A 22280-nucleotide genomic window follows, 5' to 3' on the forward strand; every position below is an offset into this window, starting at 1 on the left:
CCTAAAACAAGAACAAATTGTATACTAAGATAGGTTTTAAAAATTTATCTTAAGGGTGCCTTTTATTGTATATCATCATCATCATCCTATTATATTGAATTACTGCCATGGAACCTAATGTTGATCTCACATTTCACCCACAGTGCTACAGATCTAAAGGGTCTCAGTAATAGAAAGAAAGTCTTATTAAGTTGTCTCATAGACCCCTATTCAGATATAGGGCTTATGTTCACTATAATGTCATCAGGAGGGCTCAAGAAAATCAACTAGAAAAGTAAGAGCTGTAAGATTTAATGAGTCATTCCAAGAGGAACCAAAAGTTAACTGAAGCACAAACTATTGTCTCTGTTCAAATGACACCTTCTTCGAGAAGTCTTTTCTGATCACCCATCTAAAATAGCCCTTTCATAGTCACTATATAGTCGCTTGTTATAGTTTTCTTCATAGAATTCATTATTACCTGTTACTGTGTAGCATGTTGATTTATTTGTTTATTTTTTTCTCCCCTTCAGGAATATAAGCTCCATGAAGACTGAGATGTTTAATTTGTTCATAGTCCTGCAAGCTGAAACAATGCCTAAAACATGAGTGATTTTCAGTTAACATTTGTTAAATGAATGAAACCCAGGGGAGCTAGAATATCTGCCAGCAGATGAAAAGCAAAGCCCTTCAGTGGAATCTTTCTGTCTTGTTGGCATTTGGGATACTGAACATCATTTACTCAGACATTGCTAAAAATATGTGAAAAATAATATAACTTTAACTGAACCTAGTTTTCTCAATGTGATAGAAGAAGCCACAGAGTCCAAAAAAAAAAAACCTATAAAGCTTTCTTATAAAAAACAATTATACTCCAAATGTACATAAATAGAGTTGAGACTTTTTGCAGTTTTTCTCTTCTAATGAACAGATTATAAGAGCATGATCACCAATGTTAATGAATTGGATACATGCAACCAGAGATATATAAGTAGAATATTCCAAGCAATTAGAATGCAGTTACAGTCCACTGCAATCAAGAGTGAATTAAAAAACAATTTTAGAAATATTCTGAGGATAATTTGCACCAGAGAAGTCAAACTGAATGTAGAAAGAAAACATTTAAAATACATGAGATACTTTTAATATATTTATAAAAGTTTTAGCATTTATGAATGTATTGTTTATTTTGGCAAAGAAAAGGATTTGAGTACTGTAGCAGTAAAATTAGTAAGCCACAGGTAGCTGTTTGTTCCTTTACTTAGAGTTTTCAGTGAGTTTACACAGTGCTTGGGGGACTAGCACGCTTCAGAAATTTGTCTCATGGGATCTAGAACTGCTGGGAGGACCCACTGAGGAGAATTGTCGCTTCTCACATTCTGTATGGGAAGGGGAAAAAAAGACATTTCCTGAAAGTAGGAATTGTACTGAAAGATTATCTGGTAGCAACCGAGGCATAACCAGAGAGATCCTTTCCCCGAAGCAGTAATGTTTGTAGTAACCTCTAATTTGAATTAAGAAATTGAAGTATTTGTACTTTCATTCTGTGAAGCTAATGGTACTGCTTTGTTTTACTTTCCTATAGTCAGGCAGTCTATAAAGTACTAGTAGTGGGAGAAAACTTGGTAATAATCCTATCCTCTTAATTTTTATTTGTAAAGACAAATCACAAGTATGTCATTAAAAAAAACTATGATGGACTATCTTTGAAGAATAGATGATGACAATTCCTTGAGATAAAGAATGTTTTCTGGTAAGCAGTCCAATATCTTTGATGGCACTATTGAAGGACTCTGACACAATGATCCATTTTGAGATTTGATGAACATAGCAAGTTAGTGTAGGAAATGTAAATTTCAATTCCCTCAGCATTACTCTGTTTGGTTCTATCTACTTATGCTTTTTAGCCTGTTGCTTTTAAGACACTGGTATCTTCATCTTTTCTTAGTTCCGTTTAATTTATTCAGCAGCATGGCCTTTTGTTATGTGCTCATTTCCCCTTTTATATCCTATTTGCTATCTTAGTCAATGTCAACAAAACAGCCTTGTTTATGAAAAGAGGTAACCCAAATCATCATTCGACATGCATTAGGCAGTTTCTGAGTTCAGATGCCCAACACTTGATTCTAACATTCTTTTCTTTAATAACATTCCTTATTTTACATTAAAATAAGCTCTAGGTTTAATGTCAAATGGGAAATAGAAAACCGTACTATGGTATAGCAATATTATGACAAGGCATTATTATAAAAAGACATTATTCTTAGAGTTTTAACTAGAAAGCACTAATGCTTGCCCAATTTCATACCCAAAGCCTGCATATTTAAACACTTTGCATATTTAAAAACATAGTAAGGAAATTCTTCTTTGATTTTTCTCCTTGTCTAATTTTTCAGCACATTCTAACTGATTTTAGCATATTTTGTTTTCATTTTAGGAGTTATTTTAGTATAGTCTTTTTTTTTTTTACTTCATACTTCATTCTTTTCCTCCCTTTTCATTTTCCTGATTGAAACTCGATATATGCAAAGCAGGAAATGAATAAGAATAGCCTTCTAGGTTATTTCCTAAAGATAAAATTCAGTTTCAAATCCAAGGAAAATAAAACTGAATTTCAATACCCGACTAAGGATTTTGAACAACAGGGCAATCTGAGTTTATTTTTTATCAAGCCATTTTACAATGCCTAATTATTTTTCAAAATTTGATATCTGGCTACTCACTAATGCTCTGTGTTATTCAGATCACTGAGAGACTTTTTCATTTTATCAACTGAATGTTAATAAATATTTTGAGCACTGCAATTTTTCCACAACACTAACACTTTAGATTATGAGAACAGCACTGTTTGTTGTGCCCTGGGTTTCAAAATTTATGTTTTCTGTTTTTAATCAGGCTACACACATCTTCACGATGTCATGCTATTAAGACAGGTCTCCTGCCACGGCTGGCTTTCTTCCCTTCCTCCCTATCTGCGACTCCTTACTCCTCACCCTCCTCATTCCTCAGCAAACTCCTCCACATACTCACAAAGCAGAAATTAGATATGTAGTCCTTTGATATTGGTTAAAGACAATAACTTCTTGTTGCTATTGACTACCACAATATTTAATCTGCTCACACAGTGACACCCAGGCTTCTTAACATCTTGCAAACTCAGTGGGGTGAGAAAGAGAGGAGACAGAGGCAAGGAATATTAAGCACTCTTCACAGCTACTCCATGAAAGAGAAAAATACTTAAGAAAAAATATTTCCTCTCCACGTGGGGTAGAAAGTAATTTAGTGAGAGAAGTGGTAGGGAGGGCTATAGGGCAACAGAGTAAACACAAAATGAAAGGCTCAGAAAGATGGGGAACGGCAGAACAGAAAGGAGTCGATGCTGGGAGGCTAATCCATCTAATGTGGTTCAAGAACATTATCTATAATCCTTTTCTGAACTCTACCTCCTGGTCAAGGAACATTATATATCAACTTAAGATAATTATTTTAAAACAAAGTTTTCTTTCCTGGGCTTGGGAATTATTGTCAATGCGATTTCAAGGTCAAAATACTAAAATTATTGAAAAATGTAAACACCTACTTTAGTTTTGTTTTATCCTAAAAAAGCATTGGGCTAAGACAAATAGAAATGTCTGAACGTTATTGAAGCAAGAGATCGTGCTTCGGTATGTCTTAGACATTGAAACTGGTGCTTGTGAAATTATCTAGAGATCGGATTGCCATTAGGAAAAATAAAAAGTCCAACTGTTGCACAACAATATAAGGACTGAGGTGTGCTCTGTGTACTTAATAGAGAAGGCACAAATCAAATCACTCTATCAGATCTTGGAAAGCAGGAACTATGTTTTATTTTTCTCTCTTCCTAGGGCCTGGGAAAACATGAGTTCTGATTCATTCACTTATTCATTAATTCATTCAACAAATCTTGCCCAAATTATTGCTGCCCAGTAATGATTGTTGAGTAAATGACAGGATTTTTTTATCATCTAAAAAATTCTAATAAATTTGGTAAAAAGGGCTTAGTAAAGTACATTGTTAAACCCTACGCTTAAGTAGGTTTGGAGTGGGGCCAAGAAATTGCAGTTCTAACAAGCTCCCGGTGTACTGATGCTACTGATCTGGGGATCATTCTGTGGCAACGCTAGTCTAGGTCATCAATGATTGTTATGTAGATTGTGTTTCAATTGATTGAGGCATTTAGTTGCTCTATCTGTGAATATCAGTTATTTTGACCTAGGTGAATTTAAAAAATGTGGTAGTTTCTCCCAAATGAGAAATGTCCAGTGTTCTCCGAAAAAATTGGGGAGTAATCAGCCAAGTAGCACAATTCTTGTTAGTCTGTTTGGTTACCTGTTGTAGTAACAATGCACTGCAAGGCCCGCCCCAAATTCAGCAGGTGCACCTGAACCTAGATCAGGTGATGGATATAGGTGGAAAGGTCAAAGCCTTCAGAGCAGGAATCTCTCAGGGAAATGAGAGTTGTGTGAAGTTAAATAAGCACTATTGGATGAGACCTGGGGGCTACTCCTCCCTAGAGATGTGTATTTCTTATTGGGGAGAGGTTGCTGAGATGCCCTCTCTCCTCTTCCTATACTCCATCAGCTGACATTGTCTTATCGGAGCGCCTACCTGATGGATAACGTAGCTTTTTGAGTTGTCTTTTCCCTGACCTCCCTATAATGTCATTAATGAGTACATCTTTCTTCTTCTTTTTCTTCTTTTTAATAGACTTTATTTTTGAGAGCAGTTTTCCCCAGAAAAATTGAATGGAAAGTACAGAGAATTCCTACATAACCCCTGCTTCCCCCGACAACTTCCCCTGTTATCAACATCCCTTACCAGAGGTACACTTGTTACAATAGGTGAATCTACATTGACATATCATTATCACCCAAAGTCCATACTTTATATTAGGGTTCACTCTTGGTCTTATACATCCTATGGGTTTTGACAAACGTGTAATGACATGTATCCAACATTATGGTATCATACAGAACAGTTTTGCCACCTTAAAAATCCTCTGTGCTCTGCTGATTCAACCCTGCCTCTCCCCTGACCCCTAGCAGCCACTGATTTTTTATTGTCTTCTTAGTTTTGCCTTTCTCAGAATGTCATATAGTTGGAATCATGTATTATGTATTAGCCTTTTTAGATTGACGACTTCTTTCACTTAGTAATATGTATTTAAGGTTCCTCCACATCTTTTCATGACTTGATAGCTCATTCCTTTTTAGCACTGAATAGTATTCCATTGTCAAGATTACCACAGTTTATTTATCCACTCACCTACTGGAGGACATCTTGGTTGCTTCCAAGTTTTAACAGTTATGAATAAAACTGCTATCTATGTGCAGGTTTCTGTATGGACAAAAAAAGTTTTTACCTTCTTCGGGTAAATACCAAGGAGTATTATTGCTGGATTATATGTAAGAGTGTGTTTAGTTTTGTAAGAAACTGCTAAAAACTGTCTTTCAGAGTGACTGTACCATTTACATTCCCACCAGCAATGAATGAGAGTTCCTGTTGCTCCACATTTGGTGCTGTCAAAGCTATGAATTTTGGCCCTTCTAATAAGTGTGTAGTAGTCTTGTTATTTTAATTTGCAATTCCCTATTGACATATGACTTTGAGTGTCTTTTCATGTGCTTATTTGAAATCTGTATGTATCTTCTCTAGTATTCCCATTACCCATATGTAATGCCTTTTGTAGTTGTTTCCCAATTTTGGAAATAATGTTCTCTTTTTTAGTCTTTTTCTCTTTGCTTTTCAGTTTTTGAAGTTTCTGTTGACATATCCAAAGTTCAGAGATTCTTTCCTCAGCCATCTATTCTACTAATGAGCCCATCAAAGGCCTTCTTCATTTCTGTTGCAATGTTTTTGATCTCTGTTATTTATTTTTATTCTTTCTTAGAAGTTTCACCTCTCTGCTTACCCTACACATCTGTTCTTGCATGTTGCCTACTTTTCCTTCAGAGTCCTTAGCATATTAGCTATTGTTGACTTATATTTGTGGTAAAATAATTTCAACATCCCTGCCATAACCAAGTCTGGTTCTGGTGCTTGCTCTGTCTCTTCGAACTGTGTTTTTTGCTATCTAGTATGCCTGTAATTTTTCGTTGAAAAGGGGACAGATGTAAAAGGAATTGTACTAGACCGGCCTTTAGTAATGTCGCAGGGTGTTGGGAGAAAGGAAGACTTCTATAATCCTAGGATTGGGTCTCAGTCTTTTAGTGAGACTGTGCCTCTGGGTTGTGAACTTCACAAGTGTTTTTAAGATTTTGTTGTTTTGTTTTTCACTTTTTTTTGTGGGACCATAAGGGGCTTTTTGGTGTCTCTCTTCTCTCACATTGAAGGGTAGAGCAGGCTGGAGTTGGGTATTTTCTTTCCACAAAGTTGTAAAAACTCCAGCAGGTTGAGCCTGGATTAAATAGTCTCTCCTAAGGGCAGACTTTGTTAAAAAGAACAGAATGTTATGTCATATTTCAAAATGGTTACTTTCTTTCTCCTCAGTCTTTTAGTGAGACTGTGTAGAAGCACAAGCTGATTTTCTCTGCTCTTCATTGTGAGATCCTGGTAGTTCTCCTAGAGGTAAAACTCACAGAAATGTGAAGGCCCCCAGTAACTGGGTCCCCAGGGAGTTTTTTCTCTCAGGCTTGTCAACGCTGAGACTCTAGCAAGTCATCAGTTGCAATATAGATTTTCCTACCCCAAGAAATTTGTTTCCACATGGGTTTCTGTTCATGTAAGTGGGATTCTTCATATCTGCCTGTCTGTCTCTAATTTGGGGGGCAGTGGCCTACCCTGTAACCTCACTTCTACTAGATATAAGAAAAATCGTTGATTTTTCAATTTGTTCATTTTTTTTTTTTTACTTGTTGTTAAGGTGGAGTGACTTTAAGCTCCTTCCGGTGGGACCGGAAACTGGAAACTTTTTTTTTTTTTTAATTTCTTCTCTTGGTTTCTAGGACCCTGTATTATACATATTCTCCTCAGATTCTCTGACCTCAGCCTCCAAATATTCCCCCAAAGTCCTACTCTTAGTTTCCGGCCTCTCTCATACACTCCACTTCCCCTCCCACAGAAGAAATGTCTTTTACTCATTCTGTATCTAAAGATGCTCCCATGTGACTGCTATCTAAATCTTTCTGTCTGGCCTACTCTCAAACCCAAACTCAAGTGTTGCATTCTAACTACCTGTAAGGGTCTAGCCAGTGGATAAATATATGGAAACAAAGATGAGATGTCTGTTCAAAACTTCACCTTTTGTCCTATCAATATCTATTTGATATGCCTCCAAATTCTTGCTTTTCCATCAAAACTCAATTTTCCTAATACTCTTCGACTCTGTTGTTTTAATTGCTAGTCCAGTCTCAATTCAAAATTTCAGCTACAGCTTTGTTGCTGTTCTCTTCCTGGGAACCCCATGTTCCATCAGCTAATAAATTAGTGAGTTTTGTTTTTGTTTTTGTTTTTTGTTTTTCACAATCTCTCTCAGTCATTTTGTATTTTCCTTTATTGTTGCTACCATCATTCTCACTTAAAGCTTAAGCACTTAAACTTAAAATCTTTGCCTGGGTTGTTGACTTCCTGATAAATATTCCTGAAAAGAAAATCTGCCCAATGATTTGTCTCTCCTCATCCCTTTATGTTAGTGTGTGCAAATTCCACTCTTAACCTGCTTTTCTTCTCACTTTACATGCTCTTCCTGGGGCATCTTACTCTTTCCTAAAGCAGTATCTAATGCCTACAGGGTCTAGCACTCCAAGCCCACTTTCTTTAGCCTAGTTTCATTCCAATTCCAAGTGACTCTTAAACAGTTTCATTTAGATGTCTCACGTACGCCTCATCTGGTCAGAGGAAATCCATTTTTTTGGCTGCCTAGAGGTCTCCTAGGGTGGAATTTGGTGAATTTATCGTAGTTTAGGACCAGGCCTCAGCTTTTCAGGTTCATAAACCTGATCTTGTCCCGTGCTCTAAAGTCAGCTCTAGATAGGGGAACCAAGTATCCTAGTACGTTCATGAGAAATTTTAACTAAATCTCCAAATTTATAACTTAAGGTATCAACAAGAGAAGCCGCATGATAAACAGAACTATAGCAGAGAGACAGGTTATTTAAATAGGCCTCTGACCTCTCTGGAGATATATCCAGGCCAAAGAGAGACCACGCAACATCTCTGCCCCAAGTGAGAGGCTACTTCTTTAGTGTTATGCAAATTACTCCCTCTGAATTCTGTCTTTCTTATCAATAAAAAGTGCTGAACACACTACCACCTCTAAGCTTTGACAAATTATCTTCTAAATATTTATGTTTTAGACTGACAAAGGAAGTTGTTAGATTATCCCATAGCAGACATATATGTATATAGCGCTTGACTTTGTAATTCCCAACTTTTGGTTGAGGAAATGTTACATTTAGTGTATATCTAGCTAACCTTATTTGTAAAGTGTTATTTTACAAATTGACTCTCAGGTCTGGGGGAGCCTTGTCTGCACTATTGTCTTTTCTATCTTGGTGAATGGAATGGCGTATTGTCACTCAGGATCTCGGAGTCATCCTTGTGACTTCTGCTTCCTTGGTTACCACGTTAAATCAGGTACCTGCAGTAACTATCTTTCTCGATCCAGCCTTTCCAGTCTCGTCTCAATACTACTGACAATGTCAAACATAGCCTGCTATTTTCCTTATTCAAAGCTTTCAATGTTCTCCTATATTTTTAAACTTCTTAGTATGAAATACAAACTATTTTTGATCTGAGCTCTATAGATTGTATATAATACTAATCTATTTAACTTCTATTTTTATTTTTATGCTTATTTTGGCATTTTACACTTTTGCAGGAATGTATTCACCTTATTTATTCATATATACCAAGGAATAGCACTGTAATATGTTCTTCTCTTATTCCATTTAGTTCTATATAAAGTCTATTAAATTTGTATCCATGTTACTTTACTTATAGTTGTGTAATGAACAACCTTTATTGTTAAATGGTTTTCCGGCATTTTTTTTCAGGTTTTCATATTGCAACATTTGGATGTACCATGATTTATTTAACCAGTCTTGTGGCAGGGTGTATTTTCTAGACATAGCCACAATCTATCTTCCATCCCACGTGTATTTGACACTAATTTATTTAAGAGATGAGGTCTATATTCTCTCTATTTGAAAATAGATAGGGTTTTGACTCAGGTATCCAACAGAATGGAGCAGAAGTGATGTTTTATGACTTTTTAGGCAAGGTAAAAACATGCAATGCAACTTCAGCCTTCTTTGATGGAACACAGTGATAGGGCTCCCAGAGGGAAAGATAATAAAGGAGTTGTTTCAGTCACTAGTACTAAGTAACAAATCATTAGTGGCTTAAAACTGATTTTATCATGTTCATAGTTTGCTTATCTTTCTTCTACAATGTCTAGGGCTTCAGCTGGGAAGATTTAATGATTATGGTGACTCAACGGGTGTGCTGGAATCTTCCGAATATTTCCTCGAAGGGTTTAATACAAGATACTCCCAAATTTGGTAGCTGTATGCTTGATAATTGGTGTCTCTACCTTCATATCCAATCTCTATGACCGTTTAAGATTTCTCTTCATTGCCATTAAAAAATAGACAATAAAACCCTAATTATCAATATATATCAGTGGTCATTTGCAGCAGAAGTTATAGATTGGAATCCAAAACAATTGACTCAATATTTTCTAGTATCGATGTCATCTTATAAGGCATAATGGTTCCTGATTTCTGCGCAAAACCAGTTCTCTGGCTCATGGTTTCTAAGAAGACACTCTTCTGAAGTCATAAAAGTTAGCCTCAAAAAACACTTGAGTGGTTTTTCTTCTTCTTTTTTTTTCTAATAACTTATTTTTCTCTTTATTTTTTATTTCTCATCTGTAGAAGAATGTCAAAGAATAGGTATGCACTTCAAAAATTGTGAAGGGAGGTACAGCTTCATTTGGGAGTTATATGGACTTAGATTCCTATAACAAAAGGTATAATCTCTCATGTACAATGCAGTTAGAAGGGTTCTCATCTGAGGCGAGAAAAAATTCCTTGAAGTAAAAATGGAAGATATGAACACTTTGGAAATTCTTTTAAAATTGTTCTTCTAAAAAGCAGTTGCTATTATAATTCTTTTCTATAGGTATAATTTCCCCAGGGACAGGTATTTAGAGCACAGCACTTTTTTTTTTTTAAGATAGGCCATACTTCCATTCTTCCAAGGAGAATAAAATTATAAAAAGTCCAGCACAGAAAAATCTCCAATTTAGAAACTAAAAATTAATCTTTTTCACTTCATTGTTACACATTTTCTTTTTGATATAAAGAATCTGTTTAACTTAATACTAGTGTAAATTTGGGTCTTGTATAATAAGTAAATATATAATGATTTTGAATACAACTTATTTTAAAAATGATACGATAGTCTAAGAGAATATCCAGAATGATTATTCAAGAAACCGTTGTCTAATGAGTTGCAGTGTTGCAATTCACACCAGCACATGCTTAGATTGATGAGTTAGCATACTCTTAACCAAACGGTGAGAAAGTTATTTCCTAAGGATATCCTCAATTTTTTCCAAAGTTACTTTGTTCCAAGATTTGTATTTTTCTTACTATCATATCAGAATCTTTGCTGTCATCATTAGCCAATATATTTATTCAGTCATTGTGTAAATAGCTTTGATCTCAGAGTCCCAAGATAAGCTTCCTGGAGTCTTAAACTTCTCTTCTTAAGGAAAAAATACTTTCCAGTAAACACTGAGAGTTGTTTTGGAGTATGATGCAACCGTTTTCCTCTCTCATGAACTCTGTGCTATTAACATTCAAATAACATTCAAATAAACTGAAATTTAAACACTTGAAAAGGCTTACGAATTTAGAATAGTCCAGTTAGAGGTCTTAGCAAATCTCATATCATTAAATATTCTGCATTTATTCTAATTTCTGTACCAATTTCCCATCAAAAGAGAGGAAATAGCTATGGATATGTGATTTCTCCTCCTTTTAATATGTTTGCCCTAATTGAATTAACAATAATGTTACACTTGTTAAAATGGTGGATCGACCATAGGCATTAGCTTCTATTCTTTGCTCAAACTCCAGCAACATAACAATAAAGAAAGTTTTAAAATATCATAACCAGGACAAAGATAATTGGAGAGAAAACAAAGGTGACAAATTTTTGGAAACTGGAAAGCAGATAATGTAGAAAGCTAAATCATAAATTGGCAGTGGGAATATGAAGAACAACTTAAAATTTTATTGAAGAACTCTCGATAGGTTTAAATTAATGATACCACTAATCTCTGGGGGGAAGATTGGGGGAAGATTGGGACTAAAAATTAAATTAGAACTGAAAGTCTTTTATAAAAGAGAGAAAGAGATTCTCAGCCCTCTCTCCTTCCCTGTGCAGCTGGATGACAGCTCCTTTCTCGTTCCTGGGGTTTTAATTTCTGTAAAATATAACATATACTATTTCTAGACTGAAGGACTATACATTAAAATAGGGGGTGAGCAGCTAGGCTTTCAATCTCCACTTAGGAGATTATTAGCGCCTTCTCTGGGGACGCTAACAAGTCTAACTAGTTAAGAGAAATGAGCATTAAATGCTGACCGACACTGGAGGTTTTGTTATAGACAAGCCCTTAGACAGCTTAGTTCATTGCTCTTAAATCCAAAGAGCAGACGAGATTCCTATAATGTTCAGAAAATGAAGCAGAGGTTTTAGAAGACAAAGTTGGGGATAAAGAAGATTCTGAAAGTACTAAGGTAGGAAAAACAGCTTTAAACAGCTTTCGTAAGAAAGCTTGAGAAGAATGGCTTGGCTATCATGAGGACAACACTGGAATGCAGAAAGCAATTGAATAATGCTTCACGATACTGAGGAAAGTTATTTTCTTCCTAAAATTCCATACTCAACAAATATCAACATAATGCAAGAGTAAAATAAAATCACTGTCAAATATACAAGGTCTCCCTGGAGGATTTGCTCCATGAAGATGAGGAAGTAAAACAATGATGACAATGACGATGACAATGACGATGACAACAACAACAACAAACAACAACAACAACAATAAAAGAGACAAAGAGAGAAAGTGGACAGAAAGATATCTAACTATGGGAAGGGAACACACAATGCAATATGTATATGCCTTACTGTTAAATTGTACACCTGAAATTTACTGGATTTTGTTAACCAATGTCATCAAAAAAAATTAATTAAAAAAAAGATAATTTTAAAAAATGATCTTAAAAATTATTGTATTATACGAATATACCAGAAATAAGCATGTAAGAAAGAAAGAAAGAAAGAAAGAAAGAGAGAGAGAGAGAGAGAGAGAGAGAGAGAGACAGACAGACAGACAGACAGACAGACAGACAGACAGAGAGAGGAAGACAGACAGACTGGCAGACAGAGTCCAGGAAGCAAGGAAACAACACAAGAGAGAAAGGTGAATGCGATTCCCAAGACAGCAGAGCTCCAGCAGACTTAGAAAAGCCATCTTCAAGAAAGAAAGGACAGGACATCACTGTACTTAACAAAGAGAAGATGCAACAATATGAGAAAATGGGTGCAGGGGACACTTGAACTCTCTGTACTATCTTTCCAACTCCTCTGTAAATCTAAAATGATTCTAAACATAAAAAAAAAATATTAAAAAAAATAGAGCTATATCGGCAAATGAGAGGTAAGGAAGTGTGCCTGTATGTAGTGGATGGTGGCTGAAAAAGAGTCAAGCCCCTATTTTTCTTTCAGTCTAAAACTGGAACATCAAAAAGTTAAAATATGAATATGTTATTTAAAGATGTCTGGAGGTCAATATCGAAATATGAAGATGTGGAAACTAGGAAAAAAGGAGCAGTTATTAGGGGAGTGCTCTTTTAGTAACAAGTCTTGTTAACACTACTTAATGCTAAATCATGTGCATGTATAATGATAAAAATAGAAAATAAATTTAAAAGGAAAAGATGTGATCCCCATATATTATCTAGATTTGGGGGGAAATTTAATGTCTAATAATCTTTCCCATTGCCAATCCACTCCTCCATATTACCTTGTTAAAATATATCTATGATACTTCAAGAAATATTTTGATTTTGAAAATTGAGCTACTCTAAAAGGGTAAACAGTAACAGGTCTATGTAATTTGCATATTTATCTTTTGTATATAAATGACACTACTGAAATTATGTCCAAAAACATTGTTCTTCATCCTTAGGTTAAAGAAAATTGCTTATTTTTTACACCAAGTACTTTTATTTTATTTTATTTTATTTTTACACCAAGGACTTTTATTTTTCACAAGTGCATGCTATACCACCTCCCATTTTGTAAAATCAAGGTTAATTACAAATTAAAGAAGTTTTATTGTATCTTCTTTATTTAATCAGATATTGCAAGATATATGACATAATTTGTATTTATACTTTTCTAAATACTTTCAAATATAAATATTCTGAAAATACTTGAATGCGAATAAAAGAAATGTTTACTGTGAGTATTTATTCTATGGCTATTGAATCATTCTTTGATTAGCATTAATTTATGCATATTGGTGAAAGATCTATTTATGCTATTTTTCCTTCATAAACAGCAGAACATATAATCAGAAAGGTCTTACTCATCTTTAAATTATTTTATCTTTGATGCTTCTAAGAGAATCAAGTTTTCATTTATATGTATTGCACTTAGAGGCTTTTTATTTTTTTTATTTTTTAAATTTTTTTAATGGTGACATTGGTTAATGAAATCCAATGTTTCAGCTGTACACTTTAACAATAAGGCATATATATATATATTTACACTGTGTGCTCACCTCCTATAGTTAGATTTCTTTCTGTCACCCTTTACTCTGTCTACCTCCCCGTCTACCCTCTGGTAACCACTAGACTCATGGACATGGGAACTTAGAGTTTTTTCTCTGATTAGTATAACTTGTGGCTTTGTCACTTTTACCCCAGAAAACAAAATGTCCTTATTGAAGTGACATTCTTCTAGGTCAATAGGTTCATTGACATATACAATGGATCTCGTAATGATAGGCAAATTTCTTACATTGATTTAAATGTGTTTCAATAATTGTTCTATTGGAGTGTTTCTGCATTGTCTGAAACAGGCCTGTCCCCTTCAAATCACACCACATTGCATCTGCTTTGATATTCTGATGTCATTCATCTACCTCACATAAATAAACCAGCAAGACTGAATTATAATGGGTGGATATGAACCTGGTGGGAGAGAATGGAAATAAATTTTAAGTCAAGATTAAATTTTATTCTAGGCTTCCAAAGGAATCAATTGGTCTATGACCTTAAGACTTTTTTTTAAGCATCCGCAAATGAACTCTTTTAATTAAACTAAAAATGATTTTAACTTTGTGTGTGTATATATATGTGTGTATGTGTGTATGTGTGTGTGAATAATTTTCAGAAATAGATTTTTATTCAAATGATAATTAACAAGAGGATTTTTTGAATTAATTTATTTCTCTAATTTTTTTCCCTTAATAAGAAACTTCACAATACTTGAACTGCATCTAGACTCTTTTCTAAATCTCCCAGTAATAAAAAATGCCCAAATGATTGTGGCTCCTCACTATTATTACCTTTATTATTAAAGGAGAGATTTATCATAAATCTGGATCAAATATAATACAATCAGTCCCTAGTATTATTTCAAAGGTACAGCGATTGGTGAGGGGAATAAAGATATTTAGTTTGGTCATCTTGCTCTAGGTATATAGATGAATCAAAGAATGTAAGAGGTGGGTGAAAGCTAGGAAAAGCCTACCTAAAGATTCAGCTTCAGATATAGCCTGTCAACCCGTTTCCATGGCCTTATGCCACATTCAGCCCTGATCTTTCCCTCCATACTCTTAATTTACACTCTGTTAACCTTGGTGTTGTATCCTGTGGAGGAGTCTTCATTTTATTCTGAAAAATGTCTTCTATGTTACTAATTTTTTCACTAATATTCATTAAAAATGGTAATCAAAAATAACAGTTACAATTTATTAGGTCCTTACTTATATGCATCATCTCAATTTTTTATAGCCCCATGAGTACTATCTTACAGTTGAGGAAATTGGATCTTGAGAGGTTAAATAAATTGTCCAAAGTCAGACCACCGGCTGGGACCTGATCCAAAGTATGTCAATACCTGTGCATTTAACTTTCGTGTTTGAAAGTGTCTGGCACCCCAAGTCCATTCTCCTCACTTACACTACTCCTTGCTTTATTGCCATTGTTCTCTGAGAGCCAGGATGCATTTAAAGCTTCTGCAGAAATTTTATCATCTTGAAAAGACTTCTTTCCTACTGGTATCTTCAAGTGGACCCTTTGGTTTGATTCCTTATCTCACAGTTTCTGCATCTCCTCAATCTGAAACTCTTTCTTTGACTTCCATGATATTTTTAAAAGAAATCTTGGCTTTTCCACCTGTTCGATTTTTGTTTTGCTTGGATCATATGCCTTTCCCTTTTTACTATCTGTGGGCCTTCCCCTAGGTTTTATCCTTTTCTCCCTTCTTTCCAGTCTCTACATTTTGTTGCTTTGAACTTTACATAAGCACTGAAGACAGATCATGTCACATCACATCTTCTAATAAGAATTTGCTATATTATTTGGGAATTTTAAATTTTGCTATAAAAACTATAAAACAAACAAGATATATGAAATGCATAAGAAGTGTTAAGTATAGATAGTAAGTTGGTAGCTTACGGCATGCAGGCAAAACTCATGGCATGTGCCAAGTATGGGTATCGAGTAAACACTAGCTTGTGAGACATAGGCAGAATGCATAAGAGTAAGTTAGTAACCTATAACACATATTAACAATAGAGTTAAAGGACTATATCATGGAACAAATAAGAATGTTACTTATAAACAAAAAGGGATAGGAAAGCCAAGTTTTGATCACGCCTTACTCCCAACTCCAGTAGAAGTACTAATATGCCTTTGAAGAATTTTCTTATTTTATTTGAAATTCTCGTTTGCTACCTTTTTCTACCTTGTACACATCCTACCTCCACATTTAGACTGAAAGCTCCCAGGAAGCAGACATATGTATCTTTTATTCCTGGGAGCATTTGGTATCCAGATCTGCGCCTAATACAACTGAACGGATGATGGCATAATCTGGATATCTTGGCTAGAAGTTAACTGCTTCACTTTTATTGTCATTTGCATAAAATTGTTCATCTATGAAATAACTAATATTTTTAAAATTAGGCATTTTATCAAGAATTAATTCTCTCTCACTCTCTCAATAAACATATGTATCACCCAGGTAGTTTTGAAGAAAAAGTTTCTTTTACTGAAAAGAAATAAAAATAATTTATGCACACATATGCTGATGCATTAGACTCACATCTTATTTTTAATGTAATAATAATATGTAATATAAAGACAGTACGGTTTTGTGAGTAAAAGTGACTTTAGAGTCCAATGCCGGGTTTTAAGACCTGGATTTGTAACTTACTATCTTTGCAACCTTGAATAGGTTTATTTTTTATCTACCTTCTCCAGTGTCTCCATCTATAAATGTTGGGAAATTAGAAATAGTACCCAGTACATAGGGCTATTGTACAGAATAAATGACTTAAAGTAGGCAAAGAACGTCGACAATGCCTGGCAAGTGGTAAGCTGAGAATACATGTTAGCTCTTATAAAAGCTGCAAATCCTACCAAGCCATTTTAAACTGATTTGTTTCTCCATACTCTGTCTGAATAACCTTCCAGCCTGTGAAAACTAGATTTCAGTCTCACATCCTCTCTAGAGAAGCAAATACAAACACATTCATTATCAAAGCTAAGAAAAGCTGAACATAATGGCGATGGTCATTACCTCTAATAATACTCCTTTTATGTCTGTTTTGTCTTGTTGAGTTTATGAACCATTTTCACGTTCATTGCATCATTGGAGTTTCACAACACCTCTGTAACACTAGAGGCCAGCTCTCATTTCTCATTTTCAAAGATAAGGAAACTAAAGCACAATGGAGTTTAAATGGCTTGCCTTGGTCCCCTAGAGGATGACCATGAACTCAGGGCATTATAGCTCCTGACCATAGACCTTCTTTCTGCCCAAAACTGATAAAAAGTGTTCTACTGACATATCTTAAAAGCCGAAATAGCTTTACGCCAATAGTCCCTGACTTGTCCTACCCCATACTCCTTTTTCTTTTTAAAATTTTCAGTAGGGAGAAGTACCTTATTATTTATTCCACTCAAGGATTTTGCTAACAGGATTCTCCCTCCGTTCGAGTTAATTCAAGTTCTGAGGAAACGAAAAGTAGAATCTCCGCACAAAAACTGTTGTTTCCTTCGTTCACGCCACGCTGCTTTTGTCAAGCCGAGTGGCAGCATAACATAAGTTAGAGAAGAACTGACTCAGAGATGCCTTGCCTGGGTTTAATTATATTTGCCACTTACCAGCTTCATGCCCTTAAAGAAGTTATTTAACTTTCCTGTGTGTCAGTTGACCCACCTGTAAAGTGAAGAGAACAATATGACCTACCTCACAGGGTTCTTGTAATAAATAATATGAGTAAAGTGCTCAAGAGAGCACCTGACAAAATAGGTGTGAGCTCATGTTGTTACTATTATGTATGCAAAAGTAGTCTTCTCGCATTAGCTAGTATTGCTGCAGCTGCCTAATGTAAGAACTGTCACTGTGAGAACCCAAAGGACCAGATCCCATAATGATCAATTGCTTAAATTACAGCACCTCATTACACCTCCCACCTAAGATCTTTGACTCCCAGAGCTGCTCTCCCCGCCATACCTTGAAGGAAAATATTCATGTTCTCATATTGCCCCAAAATATATCTTGACAATTCTGTTTCCTGACTTTTACCATCCTCACCATGATCACCCTCCAGTTTTGTCTAAGGAATAGGTTGCTATGGCAACACTCACCATCTACAGTCAACAGTCAAATTTCATTTCTCAGTTACAACTATTAGAAAATAAATAGTCCATGTAACATTCTTTGTGTTTGTTTCTATGTTTATTTGTGAAATCTCCTACCTGTTTGAGGCATTCATAAATATAATAAAAAATATCGTTTTAAATATTTGAACAATAATTTGTTAATTCAGTCAAAAACACTACTTGGATTCTCAATATTTTAAAAATCGCTTTCTGTCATCATAAGATTAAAAAAAAGCACAGTCATAAACCATTTAGTCCCAGATTTTGTTTAGTCAACTGCTTCTTATTTTATAATAAGAACATGAAGTGAATTATAACATATTATTTGCTAAAAAGAAATTTTCCTCTTTTATTTTTATACTCCAGGCAAAAATGACTTATTCAACTATTTTAGAAACAAAAACAGAGCTGGAGAATTTCTACTTCTTTTCAATAGCCTTCCCACCAAACCCATCCTTATTTCCCCAATCTAAAGCTAAGTAATAACATATGTGTACTGACAATGGCCAACACTACATATTTCTAGGGTCATTTTCCAGGTGGAGTGTCGGAGAAAATCTAGTCCAGGCTCCAATCTTGGGATATTACTTGTCAATAGCTACCATGTTCATTCCTTTCCATGGCTGACTCCTCTGGCTTCTCTTCATGATTGCTTAATAAACCTTGGTTACAGCCGAGTCTTCCCAATTGTGGAGATCTGAAAATGGAGGAAAGAAGGAGGCCCTGATTTACCAACTCCATCTCCCAAACCTGTTGGGAGTGAGAGATGAACAAACAGAACCCCATCAACTGCCCATCCCTTCATTCTCCCACTTTTCTCAATCCTGTGACTTCCTCTCATTCTTCTCCCCCATTTCTGATAATATCGTTTACTATACTGGTGATTATTAATCATAACCAAAACAACATTTAACAAGAATAAACATGGATATAATAACACTGCAAGTTTAAGACAACAATTTTATGAGAACTCAAAATAAAAATACCTTCATTGAAGAATTTTGACCAAAACCATTAAAAATCAGTTTATAATAAATGGTTTTCATTTCTCCGAACCAATAGCTCCCTTTTTGCTTTTTAACTTGATTGTGAAATCTTGATTGATTCATTTATAATGATAAAGACTCATTTATATATGTGGATAAAGGAGAAAAGTATGATTTGTACAAGCATAAAAATCAGAAAGCATTTTTAAAAATATGGCCTTATGAGATTATAAATATGGTATGTAAGAATAAATGTGCTGAATTAGCCTCTCTCTGTGCTGAATAAGAGATGCACTCTGAAATTTCAAAGGAAGATGCATTTTTTAATTTTGAGAAAATGGCTTAGGGATTGTTTCAAAAATTCTAAATATCAGATAGGTCCTTCCTGCCGTATTGACATTTTCTATTAAAAGTGAATAAATATTACAGCCAAAAATCAATAAAGTAATTTCTTTCAGAGAAATAGGTGGTAGAGAGGTGATGGGTATATATCAGGAAAACTGACATCACAATAGGCAGCAAGGTGCCTGATAGGGAGCAACTACGTGGGATGAGATAATTCCCTATTGTGAAAAGTCTGGCTTTCCACCAATGTAGATTAGTGAATGATTTCACTATTATTGAGAAAGAATGGAAAGATTTGTCTTAGTAAAAGTTCCAAGTATATTTTTAAATACTAGGTGAATATAATTTTTGTATCTTTTTCTCGTATCTATGGCATTATACTCCCTTGTAATTGTAATTTTAAATAAGTTAAGTATCAGTTAAAAGAGAAAAGATTTAAACATAATGCAAAAAATATATATTACTCCTTCATATTTGGAATGGGAAGAAACTGAAGCAATTTCCTGAGATGATGTTGTACATCTACAAATCAAAGAAAATTCCCTACTAGTGAAATCCAAACAAACCAAGCCAAATTTAAACTCAGGAGCATCTTGATTGTCTCAGGTGAAGAGAGTTATTGCCAAATGAGTCTCAGGTGGAGATAGCTGTTCCCAAATTCAGTAGTTTCTAGCTTTCTTCATTTAAGACTTCAGAATATTTGAAATTAATAAAATACCGCTGATGACTATTCAGGATACAGCACGGAAATTCACCAAGAACTTTGCAGGCTTAGAATTAAGCCCTCCGTATAGTTAATGGAAAGAAGAAACAAAACAACTCTCTCACCATGTCAATAGAGGGTGTGTTTTCCAGACCTCTCTTCTTGTGTCCAGTAGTACTAATAAGAGGGACCTCCACTTGAATTTCTTTGAGAGTATACAGTTTAAATGTGCTATCATGTTTAACTTCTCCTCTTTATACTTACAGAATTAAAAGATTTAGACCTGGAGGCTATTTTCTGTCCAACTGCTTTGAAAGAAGAGCGCATCAGTGTTTCTTCAAAATGAAGAAAGCTACTCCCGACAGGCAACCAAACATTCTCATTGGTCACATAAAGCATGTGTTTATTATTTTAATTATGAAAAGGCCAATTATGATTCTAACCAGTCTCTAGCAATAAAATAGGATACCCATGGGCTTAATTTATTAGCTGTTGATATTAATCAAACAACCTGCTTATTACTACTCTACTTGCTCTGGAGGGTATAGATACAGTTCATTATAAAGTATTCATGACTTCAAGAAACGTATTTTGGATCCAGGACTATCATACAGGAAACAGTAGCAAATAATACAAGGTGGTATGTTCGCATAGCTTCTAGTTCTGTTAGAAAGAAATAAGAAGTCAGTACGGAATTTTTTAAACTAGGAGCAGGAGTGGGGAGGGAGAGGAGAGGGGTGACCTAAGCTCCATAATAACCTTGGAGGTGGTGTAGAGGGCAGAGCATGCTGGGAAGGGAGGGGGTAAGGGGAGAGTTGCAGGAGCTGAGACAAGGAGCCCAATTTGGAGGCTATTGCATAAGAATCTAGGTGACTTAGGGCAGAAATGATAACAGAAAGAGCACAATGGATAAATTCGAGAGACAAGTCTAAGGTGGAACAAAAGAATGGCCAATTGTTCATGGAAGAAAGAGTTTGAAGGAATATCTGTGGTTTCTCCTATGGAGAAGGATCTTGACCTGAAATAGGCAATTTATGTAATTTTGAAAAATAAAATGAAACTTCAGTCTGAAGGCAGGGTGCTATTGGTGTTAGGAAAGCTATGTAAATATTGTGACTAGGTTAGATTTCTGATAGAACTCAGGGCTCAGTCGACCGCAGATGGTACATGTATAAAAGTGAAAAGCAGGTGCCGCCTGCAGTGTTCTCACCACCCAATGCCCCTGAAAAGGGAGCTCTGACATTTGCTTTGAGGTTCACAGACTTGATACTAAGCTACCATTCTCACTCACTCATGCAGTAGGATTTGATGCTCTCACCACACCTGCTCATTCTTGGGCCTCAGCTTTAATGATGCATCCTGGCCCTTCCAGGACCAGTGAGACTAAGTATATACTCTCTATAGTCTGCTTTTATACCTCCCTGTTGTTTTCCTTCACAGTACTTATCACACTTTGTAACTACTCGTCTGTTAATGTACTTACTGTCTCTTATAAGGTCATACATTCCTTTAAAGTAAAGAAATGTTTCTATATCATTTATCACTGTATTTCCAGTATGCGTAGGTATGGGAGGTGCCCAATAATATATGTTGGATGTAGGAATGAATTCTCCATTTTTGTTTCCATTTCCTTTAATATTTTGGGTACCACAGTGACGTCTCCTTCATAAGCAGGAACTTGATAGTCAATCTTATGTGATTGAGGAGGAGGTGAAAGATAAAAGAATGATGGGAAAATATAAGTGGATTTAATCTCTAACTAGATACAAGAGATGGACAAGGAAGATGTCAATGACTCAAACCTGGGTGACTAGAAGCTTTTTCTCTCTAATTTCAGACTCTTGTGGAATGTTCACTACATGTTACAGGGTTAGGCTCTATTTTGGCAGTTAAGTTAGAGTTGTACTCAGATTCAAATTACAAAGTGCTCAATTATATGAATTTCATTTGGTCCTCCTTCTAGCATTTACTATTTTGTTTTCATTAAGCCACACCAAGCTGAACTTGAGATGATTTTTATCTTCTTTTATTATTTGATCTTTCCTTAAATGTCTTGCACTCTAATCATTAATATTGATGGAGATGCTGGTAACTCAAAATAGCCAAAGGATATTGGCCTCTGATACCTCTCCCATATTTCTGTGCTCTTTTTAAAGAATCCACTGTGTTTTCTTTAATAGCTTAAAAAACTAGAGAAAACAAATTTCCTAAACATAAATACATTCTCAACAATAAAAATATTACATTTAGTCTCTGTTGATTAAAAACAATATATGTATGTATATGCATACGTATACGTATACGTATATGTATATGTGTATGTATATG

Source organism: Pteropus alecto, unplaced genomic scaffold (assembly GCF_000325575.1).
Source record: "Pteropus alecto unplaced genomic scaffold, ASM32557v1 scaffold104, whole genome shotgun sequence".
Lineage (NCBI taxonomy): Eukaryota > Metazoa > Chordata > Mammalia > Chiroptera > Pteropodidae > Pteropus > Pteropus alecto.